General features: G+C 45.5%; 1 long non-coding RNA gene across 1 annotated transcript; it reads right to left on the reverse strand.

Moving 5' to 3' along the window:
• Positions 1–13,242: 13,242 nt before the first annotated feature.
• Positions 13,243–15,608, reverse strand: LOC145723267 (uncharacterized). Its single transcript, XR_014148191.1, has 3 exons — positions 14,885–15,608; positions 14,321–14,349; positions 13,243–13,464 (listed from the first exon to the last, which is right to left on the reverse strand). It is a non-coding gene; the product is annotated as an uncharacterized LOC145723267 (long non-coding RNA).
• Between the last annotated feature and the right edge of the window lie 3,029 nt (positions 15,609–18,637).

Consider the following 18,637-nt stretch of genomic DNA (forward strand, 5'->3'; position numbering starts at 1 on the left):
GGTACTTGGCCAAGAAGATCCCAGGCTGGTTCCCCATTTTAAGGGACCATTACAGAAACTAAAACCAGATACCCTGTGTGTTTCCATCCTAGAGAAGTGGAACTCTCAGACTCATTCATTCATTCACATTATGAAGCACTATGATTCCTCAGGGCCTGTGCCAGGGGCCAGAACCCCCAGGAGGAACCAGCCACAGCCTCTGCCTCAAAGAACTCCTTGCTTAGGTCAGAAAGGGAACCGAACAAGCACACCTAAGACCGGAGGGTAAGATGAAGCAGAGTGTGATGGGAGCTCTGGTCAGGGGCCCCCAACACTGAATGCAGTGAGATGAGATGAGTCTCAACTATGTCACTCTGCACAAAGCAGTACCCTCCCAGGTCCCTAGAGCTACCCCCCCCCTTTTTTTAGAGAGCGAGTGAGCAAGAGAGAGAGAGCATGAATGGGGGAGGGGCAGAGGGAGAGGGAAAAGCAGACTCCCCGATGAGCAAGGAGCCCAATACAGGACTCTATCCCAGGACCCTGGGATCATGACCCGAGCCAAAGGCAGATGCTCAACTGACGGAGCCACCCAGGCGCCCCTAGAGCTACTCTTTATGAGATTACACCCTTGTTGGCTATTTGCTCCCCCAGACCAGCACTATCTATTCTTACTCCATTTCCCAAGTGACTCATGGTAGCCTTTTGACAAGTGGCAGGGAGCGAAGCTGGACTCAGAACTTATGAGCTGGGATAGGCTATTCATTTTTGCATCTGTATGTGATCCTGGATTCCAGAACTGAGCCTAGAATTTGCCACCAGCCTTCAAATTGATGGCAGATGATGTGCATGCCTGAGGCCAGAGCTTCTCCAACCCAGTGTGTACTCCAACAGCCTGGAGATGGTGCGGAAATGCAGGTTCTGATTCAGTTGCTCCACAGCTGACCTGACACTGCATTTCTAACAAGTTCCTAGACAAGGCTTGTGTTGCTGGCCCAGGGACCACACTCTGCAGAGCATTTTGAATAACATTTTGAAGGAAATGCTATCTTGTTTATTTAAGGTCAACACTTGCTGGCACCTGCACCCACTCCTCCCCCCCCGCCCCGCCCCCTGCAAACTGGGACAAGCACTTCTGCAGCCATATATGAGGATGATCCAGCATGATCAAGCATGAGTCTTCTGGAAAGTAGGGCAGGATCCTGAGCGCTGTTGGCCAAGGCCAAGAAATCTGCCATCAAAACAAGCAAGTGTAATTAGGAAGGAGGCTGACACAATACAAGGCCAAAAGTGTCATCAGCTGAGGTCCAAGAAAGGAACAAAAATTCATGAAGGAAATGCATTTGAAGGATGATCTGCTAATTAAGAAGCTGACAAGCTGGTTTTTAAAATGAGCTTTTTGTACCTTTGCATGGGGTTGGCATGGCATGTGGGAGGGGCCCTGACCAGGCCTCAACCGAGAAGGGGGGGACAGAGAGCTGCTTCCCTATGACAATGTCCCCACTATCCTTATCAGAATATGAGAAGCCTTCACCAGCAGTTGACTAAGCTATATCAGGGAAAACCTTAAGTGCTGCCATCGTTTCATATTTCCTAATTTTAAAAATTTATTGGATCTATACAAAGCTGTAGTCATCAAAACAGTGTGATACTGGCACAAAAAACAGACACATAGATCAACAGAACAGACTAGAAAACCCAGAAATAAACCCACAATTATAGGGTCAATTAATCTTCAACAAAGGAGGCAAGAATATGCAATGGGAAAAAGACAATCTCTTCAACTAATGGTGTTGGGAAAACTGGACAGCCACATGCAAAAGAATGAAACTGGACCACATTCTTACACCATACACAAAAAGAAACTCAAAATGGATTGAAGACCTAAATGTGAGACCTGAAACCATCAAAATCCTAGAAGAGAGCACAAGCAGTAATTTCTCTGACACCAACCATAACAACATCTTTCTAGATACGTCTCCTGAGGCAAGGGAAGCAAAAGCAAAAATCAACTATTGGGACTACATCAAAATAAAAAACTTCTGCACAGCGAAGGAAACAAACAACAAAACTAAAAGATAGCCTATTGAATGGGAAAAAATATTTGCAAATGACATATCTGATAAAGGGTTAATATCCAAAATATACAAAAAACTCTACAACTCAACACCAAAAAACCCCAAATAATCCACTTTATTATTTTTTTTTAAAGATTTTATTTATTTGACAGAGAGACACAGCGAGAGAGGGAACACAAGCAGGGGGAGTGGGAGAGGGAGAAGCGGGCTTCTCACTGAGCAGGGAGCCCGATGCGGGGCTCGATCCCAGGACCCTGGGATCATGACCTGAGCCGAAGGCAGACGCTTAATGACTGAGCCACCCAGGCGCCCCCACTTTATTTTTTTTAAAGATTTTATTTATTTATTTGAGAGCGACATAGAGAAAGGGAGAGCACAAGTAGGGTGAGGGGCAGAGGGAGAGGGAGAAGCAGGCTCCCCACTGAGCAGGGAGCCCATTGCAGGGCTCCATCCCAGGACCTCGGGATCATGACCTGAGCCAAAGGCAGACACTTAACCAACCGAGCCACCCAGGTGCCCCTAAATAATCCACTTAAAAAAAAAAAAGGGCAGAAGAGGGGCACCTGGGCGGCTCAATCAGTTAAGCCTCTGATTCTTGATTTCGGCTCAGGTCATGATCTTGGGGTTGTTAGCTCAAGCCCCGTATTGGGCTCCACGCTGAGTGTGGAGCCTGCTTAAGATTCTCTCTCTCCCTCTTCCTCTGCCCGCCCCCCTGCAACTTGTGCTCACACTCTCTTTAAAAAAAAAAAAAAAAAAAATTTGGCAGAAGACATGAACAGACATTTCTCCAAAGAAGACATAGAAATGGCTGACAGACACATGAAAAGATACTCAACATCACTCAGCATCAGGGAAATGCAAATCAAAACCACAAGAAGATATAAACTCACACCTGTCAGAACGGCTAAAATCAAAAACGCAGAAAGAAAGATATGTTGGTGAGGATGTAGAGAAAAAGGAATTCATGCGCTGTTGGTGGGAATGAAACCTGGCGCAGCCACTGTGCAAGACAGTATGGAGGTTTCTCAAAAAAAAATCAAAATAGGGGCACCTGGGTGGCTCAGTCGTTGAGCGTCTGCCTTCAGCTCAGGTCATGATCCCAGAGTCCTGGGATCGGGCCCCACATCGGGCTCCCTGCTCAGCGGGAAGCCTGCTTCTCCCTCTCCCACTCTCCTTGCTTGTGTTCCCTCTCTCGCTGTCTCTCTCTGTCAAATAAATAAAATCTTTAAAAAAAAAAATCAAAATAGAATGACCCTATGATCCAGTAATCATACTACTGGGTATTTACCCAAAAAATACAAAAACACTAATTCAAAAGGATACATGCACCCCTATGTTTACTGCAGCTTTATTTATAATAGCCAAATTCTGGAAGCAGCCCAAGTGTCCATTCATAGATGAATGGATAAAGAAGTGGTATATATACACAATGGAATATTATTCAGCCACAAAAAAGAATGAAGTCTTGCCATTTGCAACAACACGGATGGATCTAGAGAGTATAAATGAAATAAGCCAGAGAAAGACAAATACCGTACGATTTCACTCATGTGTAGAATTTAAGAAACAAAACAAATGAACAAAGGGAAAAGAGAGAGACAAACCAAAAAACTGACTCTTAACTATAGAGAACAAACTGATGGTTACCAAAGGGGAGGTGGGTAGGGGGATGGGTGAAATAGAGGAAGGGGATCAAGAGTACACTTACCTTTTTCTTTTTTCTTTTTTTAAAGAATTTATTTTTAAGCCATGTCTATACCCAACATGGGGCTTAAACATACAACCCTGAGATCAAGAGTTGCATGCTCCACAGACTGAGCCAGCCAGGTGTCCTATGAGTATACTTATCTTGGTGAGCACTAAGTAATATATGGAATTGTTGACTATTGTCAACAGTATGTTAATTACACTGGAATTAAAGTTTAAAAAATTTATTGAATATAGTCTATAAGAAAAACATTCAGCTATTTATTTATGGAGGGGGAGGGTTGGGGCAGAGGGAGGAGGGAAGAGAGAATCTTAAGCAGACTCCACACCCAGGACAGAGCCTCATTTGGGGCTCAAACTCATGACCCTGAGATCATGACCTGAGCGGAAATCAAGAGTCAGACACTTAACCAACTGAGCCACCCAGGCACCCGGAAAATATTCAACTATTCAAAGGTAAGTTTTTAAGGTCTTTTAAATTGCCAGATGTTCAGTTCGTACAATATTTTTTTCAAAATATTACCTAACTGATCTGATAATATATATCATGGGATAAAATCATAAATTTACTTTTTATTTATTAAATATGTATATAGTGCTTCTAAGTGGTTTGCAAACATGAATTCCTGTAATCCTCAAACCAGCCTGTGAGGTAGTACTATTATTATTTTCATATTTTTTTATGAGGAAACTGAAGCACAGTCAATTACAAAAACTCAGCCCAGGTCACAGGCAGCGGATGGCAACGCCAGGCTTGGGTGGGCTCCAGATCCACATTCCCAACCTGTTAGTATAAAGCAACTTCAAAGTACACATGGGAATCCCGCTAACTGAAATGACTGCAGCTCATCCATTCTGAATCTGGTTCTTACACAATCGTTACTGATATCCTACCAAAACTGGATAAATATTACTAAGGATGGTTTGAATTTCTGACATGTCTTGTTAAATGAAGAGTGTCGGGCGCCTGGGTGGCTCAGTCGTTAAGCGTCTGCCTTCGGCTCAGGTCATGATCCCAGGGTCCTGGGATCGAGTCCCACATCGGGCTCCCTGCTCGGCGGGAAGCCTGCTTCTCCCTCTCCCACTCCCCCTGCTTGTGTTCCTGCTCTCGCTATCTCTCTCTGTCAAATAAATAAATAAAATCTTTAAAAAAAAAAAATGAAGAGTGTCTCCTAGAAACTACGTAATAATGCAGAGGCTGCAAGAGATAAAATCTTAGGGAACCTCAGTAAACTGAACAATAGTGTGGGACCTGGATTCAGCTCGTCTGAATGCTTAGGGTCAAGTTTCAAGTAGTGCTAAATAAAAGGAAGTGAGGCATGTCTCTCCTTCCAGGAGTTTCCAGTCATGTGGTCTACGTTCACTTCTGATTGAGGCTAGGTGTACCCGAAGCCACCACATTAAACATTTTGGTCAGACGTTTTAAAACTTTGCAGTATTTTAATATTCATCTCCAGGGAAGCCCGAAACAAATAAGCACATGCAAGTTTTAAGGACTCATGAATGAGCTTCTTTCAGGTGAAATGTTCTAGTGTTGATTCAATTTTGAGTTGGGTTTTAAAGTTCTCCTTCCAAACCTTCACACTCCCATCACTGGGAGGCAGCTTGCCAGGGCAGGACCTTGCCACCTGGCCCACAGTGTGTGGCCTGCAGGGGTGAGAGGGGATGGGGGTAAGGGGGATGGGCTCCACAAACTTTTCTGTGTATTTGCACTTAACTCAGTTGTTCTCCACAAAACACAGAGTGAACCTCTGGTGAAAGGGGAGGTTTGAAGGGGAGGCCTAAACCATTGATATGTAAATATCACATAACTTATAAGTTAAATGGAGTAGAAAGCTTTCACCTTTTTGAGGCTAGAACTGGGAATAACTATACCGCCAGCATATTCACCACAGAAGAGTCTGTCTGGGGTGTATGCGGTACTTTCCAGATCTGAAATCCATATGACAGCGATGGGCAAGAGGGGCTCTATGCACAGAGGCCTCCACCCGTGGTCCCCAAAGCATCCCAGGGTGGTGGGGGGCAAGATCAAATCTCAATGAGAATTTCCAGTTTGGTTTAAGTGGGTCCTTCCTTTTCTTTTTTTTTTTTTTTTTAAGATTTCATTTATTTATTTGACAGAGAGAGAGAGCACAAGCAAGGGGAGCAGCAGACAGAGCGAGAAGCAGACTCCCCGCTGAGCAGGGAACCTGAGCAGGGCAGGCCGATCCCAGGACCTGGGGATCATGACCTGAGCCCAAGGCAGAGGCTTAAAGACTGAGCTACCCAGGCGCCCTTCAGCGGGTCTTTCAATGCAGGGGCTTGATTGCGATTGGCGAAATTTCATGATAGAGCAGTTTGGGATTGGAAACAGCAAGGTGAGATTTTTAAGGAAAGGGGTTTGAAGCATCTGAAGCATGAACTGTCTGTTGATACTTCCTCTAAAGAATTGATGGGTCTTTCAGGAAATTCCTGTAAAGAACAATCAAGTTATTTGCCTAGGCAAGAGCAGCTTGGAATAGTAAAGAGGCAATACTGAAGATGAAGAATCGTCACATTAATGTAGACACAAAACAAGGGGCAGGAGGGGGTAGATTCATCCCCAGTCTGATTAGTCATTAAGCCTAGAGTAAGGGCTGAGGAATATGAGGACACATGACAGGCACATTTTGATAAATCATAATGATTAAAAATTCAGGACATAAACCCATGAGCAATGGGGGGTGGTGGGGGTAGGTTAGCAGGGAGTTTGCAGAGGAAACTCTACAAAGGGAGCACAGAGGAAGTGAGGCGCGGATCAAAAAAGCAATTTACATGTTCTATGATTTCACCTGTAATTGACAAGCCTTAGCTACAATTTCTGTCCTTAAAAGCATTAATTCACATCACAAATTCACACCGCCAAGGACCCAGGTGAATAATAACAGTAGGCATCCTTTCTCAGACAGTGGCTAGATGCCAGCCATTTTCCATCTGTGATCGCTACAGGGCAGAGGTGGCCTTATGATCCCCATTTTATGGAGGTTCAGGGACGTTTAGCAACTTGTCCGAGGTGACGCAGCCCGGAAAAGTGGCAGTGCTGGGACTGAAACCCTGCCCCTCGGGCCCCCAAGGCCCTTTGTCTCTCTTTCTGGCCCGGGTGAGCCTCCTCCTCTGCTGAACATGTTTGAAGCTGCTAACCACTGCCATTTTCCACTACGGCTGTCCTTCACCTCGAGTCGCTCTGGCTGCCACACAAACCCGTTTTACTCTGAGACGCCATTTGCTACTGTTTCTATTTTCTAAAATTTCCTCATTGGAAAAGTACCTCCCAGGAGTGTTGGAAGGGTAACTGATACAGGGGCACCTGCATGGCTCAGTCAGAAGAGCATGCGACTCTTGATCTTGGGGGTTGTGCGTCTGAGCCCCACGTTGGGTATGGCGATTACATACATACAGACATTTTACAAACTTGAAAAAAAAAGAAAGGTAATTGATGGAGTTGCTATAAATGCCCAAGAAACTCAGTTTCCTATAAACTCACTGCACAGCTGTGGGGGCAGTCCTGGCCCCGGGCTTCGGTGAGAGGCCTTGGCCACAGACAGAGAGGCTCCAGAATCTCTGGTCCCAGGTCAATCCTCAGAGCAACTGGTAGGAACCCACCTGCAAATGAGAGAGAAAACTCCACCTCCTCTGGGCCTGCTGGGAAACCTGCCCAAGGTCATTTGTGATTAAGTTTAGACCACATTCAGCTGATTCTCTGAGGGGGCAATGGTACCATGAGCAAGTGCCCATGGGGCCTGGGGGAGGCTGCTTCAAGGGACATCACCCCTGGTGACCATCATGACAGAGGCAGCCTCCAGAGGGACTGCTCAGTTAATAGCATGTGGGGGGTGTCTCTTTGTAGGTATAAAGACCTCTGTCCTCCTTCATTTTTTCAAACACTATTAATGCTGCCACAGGAATGAGGACGCTCTCTTTCCCTGCCTTTCCCACAAGCAGGCTGGTAGAAGGAAAGGAAGGGTCTCCATAATAAAGGTTCACTTTCCTCATAATGAGGCAGGCGCACGGGTACGCCAACCTGGGTCCCGCTTTGGGCCCCAATCTGTACCACCATGTGACGCTGGGCTTCTCAGTTTCTCGTTTGTAAAGGGTTCTGGTACAGCTCTCCTGCAGTTGCCATTATGCTTAACCTCACTGGTAGCGTCTGAGGCTCTGGCAAAGTGCCCCACACATAGTAGAAGCTCTGCAGATCACAGCTCCTGCTATTAGGATTATTCACATTAGTAAGGTTGAGGCATGTAACACCCTCCCTTTGGCATGCCATTCCCTCCAAGTAGCACTCCTTCCTCTGCCTCTCAGGGAAGCCCAGGGCCTGTGGAACCAGATTCTCCAAGGACAAACTGGGGCAAGGAGCTTATCTACAGCCTCCCTGACCTTGTGCCTCCACCCTCCCCAAGCCCATTTTGGCCTCCAGATGTGGTCCCCTGGTGGGAGGAGCCCATTCAGCCTATACCTGACTCACAGGTTGCCATGGGGCTGGCCTAGAAGACTGAAGGTTATTGTGGGCCCTGGCCGCGGGGGCAAGCCTGCAGGCGCGTAACCTCAGACAGCCCTGGAAAGGCTTGGAAGGTGAAACCTCTGCTCCTGCGATCAGCAGCGGGCCAGGCTTCAGGCTGCTCAGGGGATGAGTCTCAAGAAGTGCAACCTGCTTAGGGAGTGTGATGCACACCCCTCTCCGGGGCCTTGCCAGGAGCCCACGGTTAGGGACCAGCTGGTCAGGCACACCCTCGGGCCATCCAGGGTCCCCCACCCTGCCTCATTACGAGGAAAGTGAACTTTTATTATGGAGATCCTTCCTTTCCTTCTACCAGCCCGCTTGTAGGAAAGGCAGGGAGAGAGAGCGCCCTCATTCCTATAGCAGCATTAACTATGTTTGAGAGGATGAAGTTAGGGAGAAGTTCTGTTTACCTACAAAGACGCCTTCCTCCTATTAAGTGAAAGAAAAAAAAGCACCTCACAGAGTAGTTTGTATAATATAATCTTGTCGGTAAGCAAAAAACGATACTAAAATGTTCTGCCCACCAGGATTTTTAGTTTGAGCCAAAGAAACTAATTCTGGATAATTTAGGCAGAAAAGATTTGTGGGAAGGATTTTGGGAGCCCTCAGAATCTCCAGGAGGAGAAGAGCTAGTGAGTTCACGACTGCAGTCTAGGCTGACCCACTGTGGCCCTAATGGTTGACCCAACGTGCTCTCTCATTATTAGCCTCTGATTCAAGGTATGGGCAGAGGGTGTGATTGCTGGAGCCTTCCATCATGTCCCTGAGAAGGGAGGCTGGGAACGTGAGTGGCTGGCGTTTTTGCTTTAAGTTAGGGCATCTCCCCCAAACATAGTAAGTGGGTTTGGATGACAAATTTGAGTGGACAAATGTCCCAAGATGTTAACGGTGGTTATTTCTGGGTTGTTGGATCAAAGGGTGAGGTGTTGTTTTTGTTTTTGTGTAACTTATTATGGAGAATTTCAAACATATACAAATGCAGAAAGAATATTAAAAGGAACTGGCATCTCTGGCTTCAGTTATCAGCTCATAGGCAATTTTGTTTCAGGTATACTTCTATCCACCTCCTTTCCCTGTCTTATTTCAAAGTAATAACACTAGTCATCACATATAACTTCATATAAGGTCATATAAGATCACTCTTAAATATCTTAGTACTTATCCCTAAAAGATACCAGGGGCACCTGGGTGGCTTAGTCGGTTAAGGGTCCAACTCTCGGTTTCAGCTCTGGTCGTGATCTCAGGGTCGTGGTATTGATCCGTGTGTCTGGCTCCATGCTCAATGAGGAGTCTGCTTAAGATTCTCTCTCCCTCTCCCTCTGGCACACTGCCCCCGCCACCCCATGCGCACTCTCTCTCTCTCAAATTAATTAATTAATTAATTAAAAAATAAAAATAAAAGATATGAACTGTATTTCATTTCATCTTTTTTTAAATATATTTTTTAAAGATTTATTTATTTATTTATTTGACAGAGAGAGACAGCGAGAGAGGGAACACAAGCAGGGGGAGTGGGAGAGGGAGAAGCAGCCTTCCCGCGGAGCAGGGAGCCTGATGCGGGGCTCGATCCCAGGACCCTGAGATCATGACCTGAGCCGAAGGCAGATGCTTAACAACTGAGCCACCCAAGCACCCCTATTTTATTTTATCTTAAGATTTTATTTTTAAGTAATCTCTACACCCAGCATGGGGCTAGGACCCACAACCCTGAGATCAAGAGTTGCATGCTCCACCAACTGAGCCAGCCAGGTGCCCCAGATAAGAACTATATATTATTTCATTCATTCATTTATTCATTCATTCATTTGTTCATTTTAAGTAGGCTCCTTGCCCAGTGTGGACCCCAACACGGGGCTCAAACCCATAACCCTGAGATCAAGACCTGAGCTGAGATCAAGAGTCAGACACTTAACCAAATGAGCCACCCAGGCATCCGTAGAACTATATTTTAAATGTGTAACTTTAATGCCATTATCACACCTAAAAAAAATAATTAACAATAATTCAGAGAGATTTTTAAAATTATCTTCTCTGTGTATTTCTCTATTACTTTATCAGGAAAAAAATGAAGTTTTCTCATATTTAATTTGTTCTAAAACACATTAACTACATATTAACTATAGTTGAGCGTTCCTCACAAACCCTGTCTGAGGAGAAAGGCCAGTCAGGGGACCCAGAAGCATAATTCAGGGTGACAGTGGGCATGGTTTGGGCCACAAGTAGCAAATCCCCCAGAGCGAGGTCTCTGGAGGCTCACTGAAGTGGTGAGGCCATCAGAATTCACCAGGCCTCCACCTGAGCTCCTCTCCCTGTGCGTCCTGTCACATGGCAGGAGGGCCTGCTGTGGTCGCCAAGCTCACAGGTGATAGGCACCCAGTGGAGACAGGCCAACCCCTCAGTGAATCTTGCTCTTTTCTTACACGCACATTTACACACATCCACACTCTTAGCCAGTACATTCATACTTACACACGCACCCACACACATATATCCTCACCCCTGGCCCACATATGCTCCCAGGGAGACAACTCAGACTAGTCTAATTATATCTCAAAAGTGAGGCATGTTTACACCTGTCAAACCCTGAGAGCCTGCACTGAATCCCTGGATGAGTCTAGGCAGGTCGATGACCAGAAGGAGGGCCACTGTGAGCTGGAGGGCCAGCCTAGCGGGCGTCCACCTCCCAAGACATCTGTGCTGACAGAAAGTTTGGTTTCGGGGAGAAGTCGCAGTGCTGACAATGGTTAGAAGGCCATATGCAGCAGCACCTGACGCAGGGGCGGGTGGAGGCCTGGGCCCCAGCACCCACAGGAGAGAGTCTCGTCGACTACAGCATGACCAAATCCAGGACTCTGCACACCCCACAGGCTCTGGTCTATGTGACTGGGGCCAACAGTGAGCTCTGTGCCTTTGTGGACCTGGGATCAATGTCTGTCTCCTTTTTTCTGGAGTGCAAGGCCAACTGCACCCACCCAGCTCATGGGACTGTAATGATGAAGGAAGGAGTCAGAGAAAGGGAGGTCTTTGGGTGGTCCCTCCATGACCTCTGCCAGGGCTGGGGCCTCAGGAAGGACAGGGGTGAACCACAGTGTGGGGAAGGCGGCTTTGCATAGTACTGGTTCAGTTGGAAACTGTAAAGAACCATCAGTGACCACCTGACCCATCCCAGGCCTTCTATAGAGGAGAGCAACAGCCCCCAGGGAGGGTCAGTAACTGCCCCAACCCAAGACAAGTTCCTAGGAACACCGAACCAGATCCAGAGAGCCAAATTCTTGCCAGAGTTTGGACAGACAAGAAGGGACAGGCTTTCCAGCAGGGAAGTGCCAAGGTGGGTGTCCACTTGGAGCCCCTCAAGGAGTACACAGGGCCTCCCTGGTCAGATGGCAGGGGTGGGACCAGATTAAAGGAGGGTATGGATGCCTGGACTTGACCTACAGGCAATAGGGAGTTACAACAAGTTCTTGAGCACGGAAGTCGCAGGATAAAGGGCTCCAGTAACACTTAGCATCGCTTAGAATGCAGAGTGAGCTGTAAGGGCGACCAACTGGGAAGCAGCTGCAGTTGCCCAGGAGTGAGAAAACACAGATCTGGATGGAGGTCATGGGGGATGAATTAGGAACAAGATATATTGTGAAGAGAAGAGTGTGGGATACTCTGGCTGACTCCCCATTGCCAACTGTCAGATGAGGGCTTGTCTCAGGCTGATGCTTGTGTCCATGAGCCGTAAACCAGCCGCAGCTAATTTTAAGCCAAGGGGAAGTTGATGGAAGCCCCCAAGGGGTGGAGAGCTCACAAAATAGACAAGAGATTGGGAAGACCAGGCTAAGGAAAGTCAGGAACTGAGGGCTCTAGAGAGCCAGAAGAAGGTCATGGCCAGTGCAGCAAGACTGCAGCACTGTGGGTGCACCTGCTTTTGTAAATGACCTCTAACCACTCACTGTCCTCAGCTCACTCGTTCAGGATCTGAAACCCGAGGCAAGAACATCCATTGGCCAGGTGGAGACCACAGTCCTGTCCTGACTGGGCAGGGAAGGGGGTGGAGTGGAGAGGATTTGGCTCTCTTTCAGGCTCTTTTGTTGAGGGAGGTGGGGATGAGGCAATCTCCCCAAAGGAGGTTAGAATGCTCTTAATGGGTGCCGGACACCCCAGAAATGACAACTAGCTTCCACCTGGCCCTTGCTTCCATCTCAGATTCCCCAGGTTGCTGAGATCTCTGACCGCAACTATTCCTCTCCTGAAGCTACTACCACCCTTGTAAGGGCCGCTCAAATATCCTGCGTTCCTTAACTTTTGTGCTACATTTGATGTTCCCGCAATGACGAACAGTGCCTGCCCATGGGCGGATGGGTGAGTGGTGGGCTGACCACTGGGTTTCCAGGACACTACAGGATTGTCCCTGTCTCCTAAGGTAACTTCCTCCCCCAGTTCACCTTCACACAGCCCCAAAGCTAGCCTTCCAGGGCCCCCAAGATGAAGCTAATGTCCTTTGGGGGCTCTTGAGGCCCCCAGGAGCTTATCCTGTCTGTGTGGCCTCCCTACCAGCCACACACACTTGCCACAATCTGTAGGTCCTCGCTTCTGCTGGCCCCTCTGCTGAAAGACCTCCTGTACCCCACCCACCAGCCCCAGGTCTGGCTGGGACTAGCTGACTCCTCTTCAGCCTGCAGAACCCCTTCCCCAATCTCCCTAGCATTCCTAAACCCTCCTCCTTCCATCCTCCCACACTGGAACATATCTCAACCAAAGCATTTCTCCCCCACCCCCTCGAATTATCACATTGTGTGATATTTACTTGCAATACTTTTCTCCTGTCAGTACCAAAGGGGATTTGACATACAACTTTTTAAAAGTCCTTTTTAACTATCACCCCGTCCTTACTCTCGTCTCTGTAGAGGTAGCACTCTCCTGAATTTGCTGCGTAGCCTCCAGATGCATTTTATTTACTTTTATACACTTATATTTGTCCACGACCAGCGCTTAGTACCGGTCTTCGGCTGTGTTGATCTTAGGCTCATTTGCGACCGTGTCGTCACGCTGCTGGCGTCGTTCTGCGCCTTCGTTTCTCCTGCTCGGCGTCATCGTGGCGACCGGCACAGTGTGCCAGAGCTGTTTCTCTCTCACTGTTTGTGTCCCCCTTGGAGGGCAGGGCCTGTATCTTTTCCACTCTATGTTTCCAGTTAGGTGCTCAGTAAATATTTTTGAATAAATATATGAGTATGAAGATGGCTCAAGAGTTACTTTCAGCATTTCTACTGAGAATGTAAAGTCAGGGCAGCTGCTTCCTTTCCCATCTTGCCTGTCACCCTCAAATTCTAATTTCGCTGAGTTCTAAATTTTGCTACTGTCTCAGCTCCGTGTGGCTTAAAATGTTCTAAATCAAATCTATCAATCTTTTCTTGTATGATTATTTCTCTTTCAAAGATTTATTTATTTATTTGAGAGAGAGCAGGGGGGTAGGGGCAGAGGGAGAGGGAGAGGGAGAGAGAGAATCTCAAGCAAACACAACATTGAGCATGGAGCCCAACGCGGGGCTCGATCTCATGACCCTGAGATCATGACCTGAGCCAAAACCAAGAATCAGACCCTCAGCTGACTGCATCACCTAGGTGCCCCTAATTATTTCTCCTTTAAACTTAGGTCTTTCATCTCCAATGATTATATTATTTATTTTGTTTTGTTTTCCTTTAGATTTTAGGGGGGGGGTTTTGTTCATTTATTTTTTTAATATCTAACTTCAATCCATCTGGAAATTTATTTTGGTGGGGTAGATCTAGGAACAGTTTGGAAATAGGCAACAAAAGCTATATTTATGCTCTCTGACCCACTTTAGAGGTATACCTCCAAGGAAATAATTCAAAATAAAAGATTTGCAAAGACGTTCATAGCAGCACTATTTATAATAGCAACAGTGTAGAAAGCCCAGATATCTACTTGCAGAAGAGAAGTTAAGCAAACTGTGACATGGAATAGGAGAAAGAAAGTTATGTATGATGAATTTTAAAAAGAATACAAAATGTACCTACTGTATGCTTACACTTACATATAATCGTGCAAGAATAAGACCACAGCCTGGGAAAAAGACACAAGTGGTAGGGTGTGAGTGAATTACTGATTGTGGCTGGGCAGGGGGTGACCCCTTGCTGTTTGTCCCTTTCTTGAGGGTATTCAGAAAGTGGATCTGAAGATGGGAGGGGTGCCCCTGGGTGAATTATTTTCCCTTTGTATTTAAATTCGATTAATATCAGCAACAAAAGATTTATTACATTAACACAGTAGTCCTGACATTTGGAATGGATATGTTTCAAGGACTTTGCTAATCTGCAAATGTGTACATAAGGCAACATCCATCTCCTCACCTGCTGAATCATATCTTCACAGAGAGTCCCTGTGTGTCTTTTGCTTATTTTTGCATCCTTTCAACTATCACTAGTTTTATCTTTCCTGTGATGTCCTTTATTGTCCCCCCCCACACACACAAAGAAAAAGTGTTGAATCCCCCTGCCCCCACCCCACACTTGACAAGAACTACCCGGTAGCCAAGATGAATGGAGGCCATCGAAGCCTGGACAGCTCAGGTGCTGGCTAGACAGCCAGGCTCACTCACCAGTAAGTGATTCTCACTTCAGCCCTGGCCTGGAGACACAATTCTAATGCTGTCCTTGCAAAATCACAATCCTAATATCAGGTTTGCTCTCAAAAAATTGAGCCTAAAAATGTCAAATCCATAACTCTTACTAGTCTTCTGGAAAAGAAGGACGTTGTGGCGGACTGTTACATTGCTGTAGACGGTGCCCTCCCTGGAAACAAGCGTCCTGGAATCCACGTCCTTGTGTAGTCCCTCCCACCCCGGCCCTGGCCTTAACCACGTGTCTGGCTTTGGCCAATGGGACTTTAAGGAGGCACGATCCAAGTACAGCCTTGGTAAGTGCCTGTGTTTTAGGTCTGTTCTCTTGTTATACTCCCTCTTAGAACCCAGCTGCCATGCTTTAAGGAAGCTAGCCAGTGGGAGTGGGGCGATGCCTGCGAGATGCGACAGCTCGTGGAGAAGGGCAGGGGTGCCCAGTTGAGCACCCTGCTGAATGCAGCCACAGGAGTAACACCATGTGGAGCAGAAGAACCTCTGAGACAACCCACAGGATCGTGAAAAATAATAAATCAAGGTAGTTTTAAGCCACCAAATTTGGGGGTAGTTTGTTAAATGGTAACAGATAACTGAAATACACGGAAATATATATACAGTAGATCCTGTAGGAGGTTAAGTCAGAGTAAAATACAAAAGAAGACACGCAGTGATCAAGTCTATGTAAACATGCATGCCTATACTAAAACCAGTCCTAAAAGCCACTTTAAAATTGCAGAAAGTATTTGCTGGTTATTAGGCTCTTTTTTTTTTTTTTAATTTTGATTTAAATTCCAGTTAGTTAATCTACAGTGTAACATTAGCTTCAGGAGTACAATAGAGTGATTCAACACTTGCATACAACATCTGGTGCTCGTCACAGGCACTCCTTAATCCCCATCGCCTATTTCACCCATCCCCCCACCCACCTCCATTCTGGTAGCCATCAGTTTGTTCTCTGTTTCTTGGTCTGCTTCTCTCTCTCTCCTTTTTTCCCTTTGCTCATTTGTTTTGTTTCTTAAATTCCACATATGTGTGAAATCAATCATACGGTATTTGTGTTTCTTTGACTTATTTTGCTTAACATAATACTCTCTAGCTCCATCCAATGGTAAGATTTCATTCTTTTTAATGGCTGAGTAATAGTCCATTGTGTATCTGTATATATATACACATATATACCATTGTTATACACACACACACACACATATATATACCATGTCTTCTTTATCCTTTCATTTTAATGCAATTGCTATCAAAATACCAGGGGCATTTTTCACAGAGCTAGAACAAACAATCCTAAAATTTGTATGGAACCATAAAAGACCCCAAAGAGCCAAAGCAACCTTGAAAAAGCAAAGCAAAGCTGGAGACATCACAATCCTGGACTTTGACTTATATTACCAAGCTGTAGGGATCAGGACAGTATGGTTCTGGCACAAAAACAGACACACAGATCAATGGAACAGAATAGAAAACCCAGACATGAACTCATGACTATATGATCAATTAATCTTCAACAAAGCAGGAAAGAATATCCAATGGAAAAAAGACAGTTTCTTCAACAAATGATGTTGGGAAAACTGGACAGCATCATGCAAAAGAATGAAACTAGGCCACTTTCTTACACCATACACAAAAATAAGTTCAAAATGGGGCGCCTGGCTGACTCAGTTGGTGGAACATGAAACTCTTGATCTCAGGGTTGTGAATTCGAGCCCCATGTTGGGTGTAGAGATTACTAAAAAATGTAAACTTAAAAAAATTTAAAAACGGACTATAGATCTAAACGTGAGACCTGAAACCATAACAATCCTAGAAAAGAACATAGGCAGTAACTTCTTTGACATTGGCCATAGCAACTTCTTTCTAGATATGTCTCCTAAGGCAAGGGAAATAAAAGTAAAAATAAACTATTGGGACTACCTCAAAATAAAAAGCTTCTGCACAGCAAAGGAAGCAATCAACAAAACTAAAAGGCAACCTACAGAGTAGGAGAAAATATTTGCAAATTACATATATGATAAAGGATTGGTATCCAAAATATATAAAGAAATTATAAAACTCAACACCCAAAGAACAAATAATCCAATCAAGAAATGGGCAGAAGACACGAACGGACAGTTTTCCAAAGAAGATATCCAGATGGTCAACAGACACATGAAAAGATGCTAAACATCACTCATCATCAGGGAAATCCAAATCAAAACTACAATGAGATATCACCTCACACCTGTCAGAATGGCTAAACTCAACAACACAAGAAACAACAGGTGTTGGTGAGGATGTGGAGAAAGGGCAGGCCTCTTGCACTATTGGAGGTAATGCAAACTGGGGCAACCACTCTGGAAAACAGGCTGGAGTCTCCTCAAAAAGTTAAAAAAAGAACTACCCTACAATCCAGCAATTGTATTACTAGATATTTACCCAAGGAATACAGAAATACTAATTCAAATACATGCACCTTGGTGTTTACAGCAACATTATCTACAATAGCCAAATAATGGAAATAGCCCAAGTGTTCATTAGGTTATTTTTTAAGTATATATCTCTTTGAAAGTGCTATAAGGAATTTCAAAAAGTCTATCATGGCTCCTGTCCTCAAGAACTTCCAGTCCTTGAGACAAGTAGTGTCAGGCAGCTCTTGGGAACAACACTTGTGACTCCCAGCCCAGAGAGGGACTGGCTGAATGGAAGAAGCTCTGGGGTCTGCAGAAGGCCAGTATGGCTTCCAGGAGAAGCAACTGACATCCTCTTTTTATGGAAAGGTGGCTCTGAATAAGGAAGAAGTTCTGCTACCAAAGCAAAGGATTGTGCATGTGTGCATGTGAACGTGTGTGTGCACGTGCACGCAAGCAAAAAGTAATCTGGCCTCAGAACCTCCCCCGACCCTGCCCAGTCCTGAGCTTCTGTGGTCTCGGCAGTCCTGGGCTCAGTCCCCAGGTTCAGGGACCTGCCTGGGTCTCACTGACAAGTCTTGAACTCTCTCAACTCTTCCAGTCAGCTTCAGACCAGACCATGCTGTGGTTGCCATCAGCAGTGGGTGCCATGATGTGAGATGTCAGCTGGGCTGTTCTAAAGTTGACTGAATTCTTGTTGGCTAAAATACACCATATGCGAGGCTTGTGCAAAATCAGAAAAATTATAGCATAGGTAAGGAGGGCATGACATCTGGAAAAGTACTTTGTAAAAATAAACAACTGAAGTAACTTTGCAAAGCAAGTAACCAACAAAACAAAATTTGACCTCCATCCTCCCAATTTCTGGACTAATTACAGTAAAAATCCATATACATTTACAAAAAGTCCAAATACATTTATAAGAGCAAACGGATATTAATGAAAAAAATCAGAAACCATTGATCACACTGTGAAGGAAAGCTTTTTTGGTCACCTGCTTTTGAGGACGATTTCATGTCTTAATTATAGGCAAAAAATCTGTTGGCACTGTTGCTTCTGGTTCACGAGATGGATACATAGTTTGACATTTCTCAGTGTTCCAGGAGGACACCCTGGCTACCAGGGCTGAACCAGTCTTTGATGCTCTGCAGAAGCTCATCAGCTCCCTCAGCCATTTCAGACTCAACCATTTCTGAAAAGGTGAGAGTGCTCTTCCTGCCAACCGCAAATCTTGTAACTGAGCCCAGGGCCTTCAGCAAAAAGTTTAGGAATCAGGAAATCCTGGTTCAATCTACTTAATTAAAAGGAACAAAACTGTTCTTGCGAAACTCCTGGTTCC

The sequence above is a fragment of the Leptonychotes weddellii genome, chromosome 9 (assembly GCF_054177405.1).
Source record: "Leptonychotes weddellii isolate Sample4059 chromosome 9, ASM5417740v2, whole genome shotgun sequence".
Taxonomy (NCBI): Eukaryota; Metazoa; Chordata; class Mammalia; order Carnivora; family Phocidae; genus Leptonychotes; species Leptonychotes weddellii.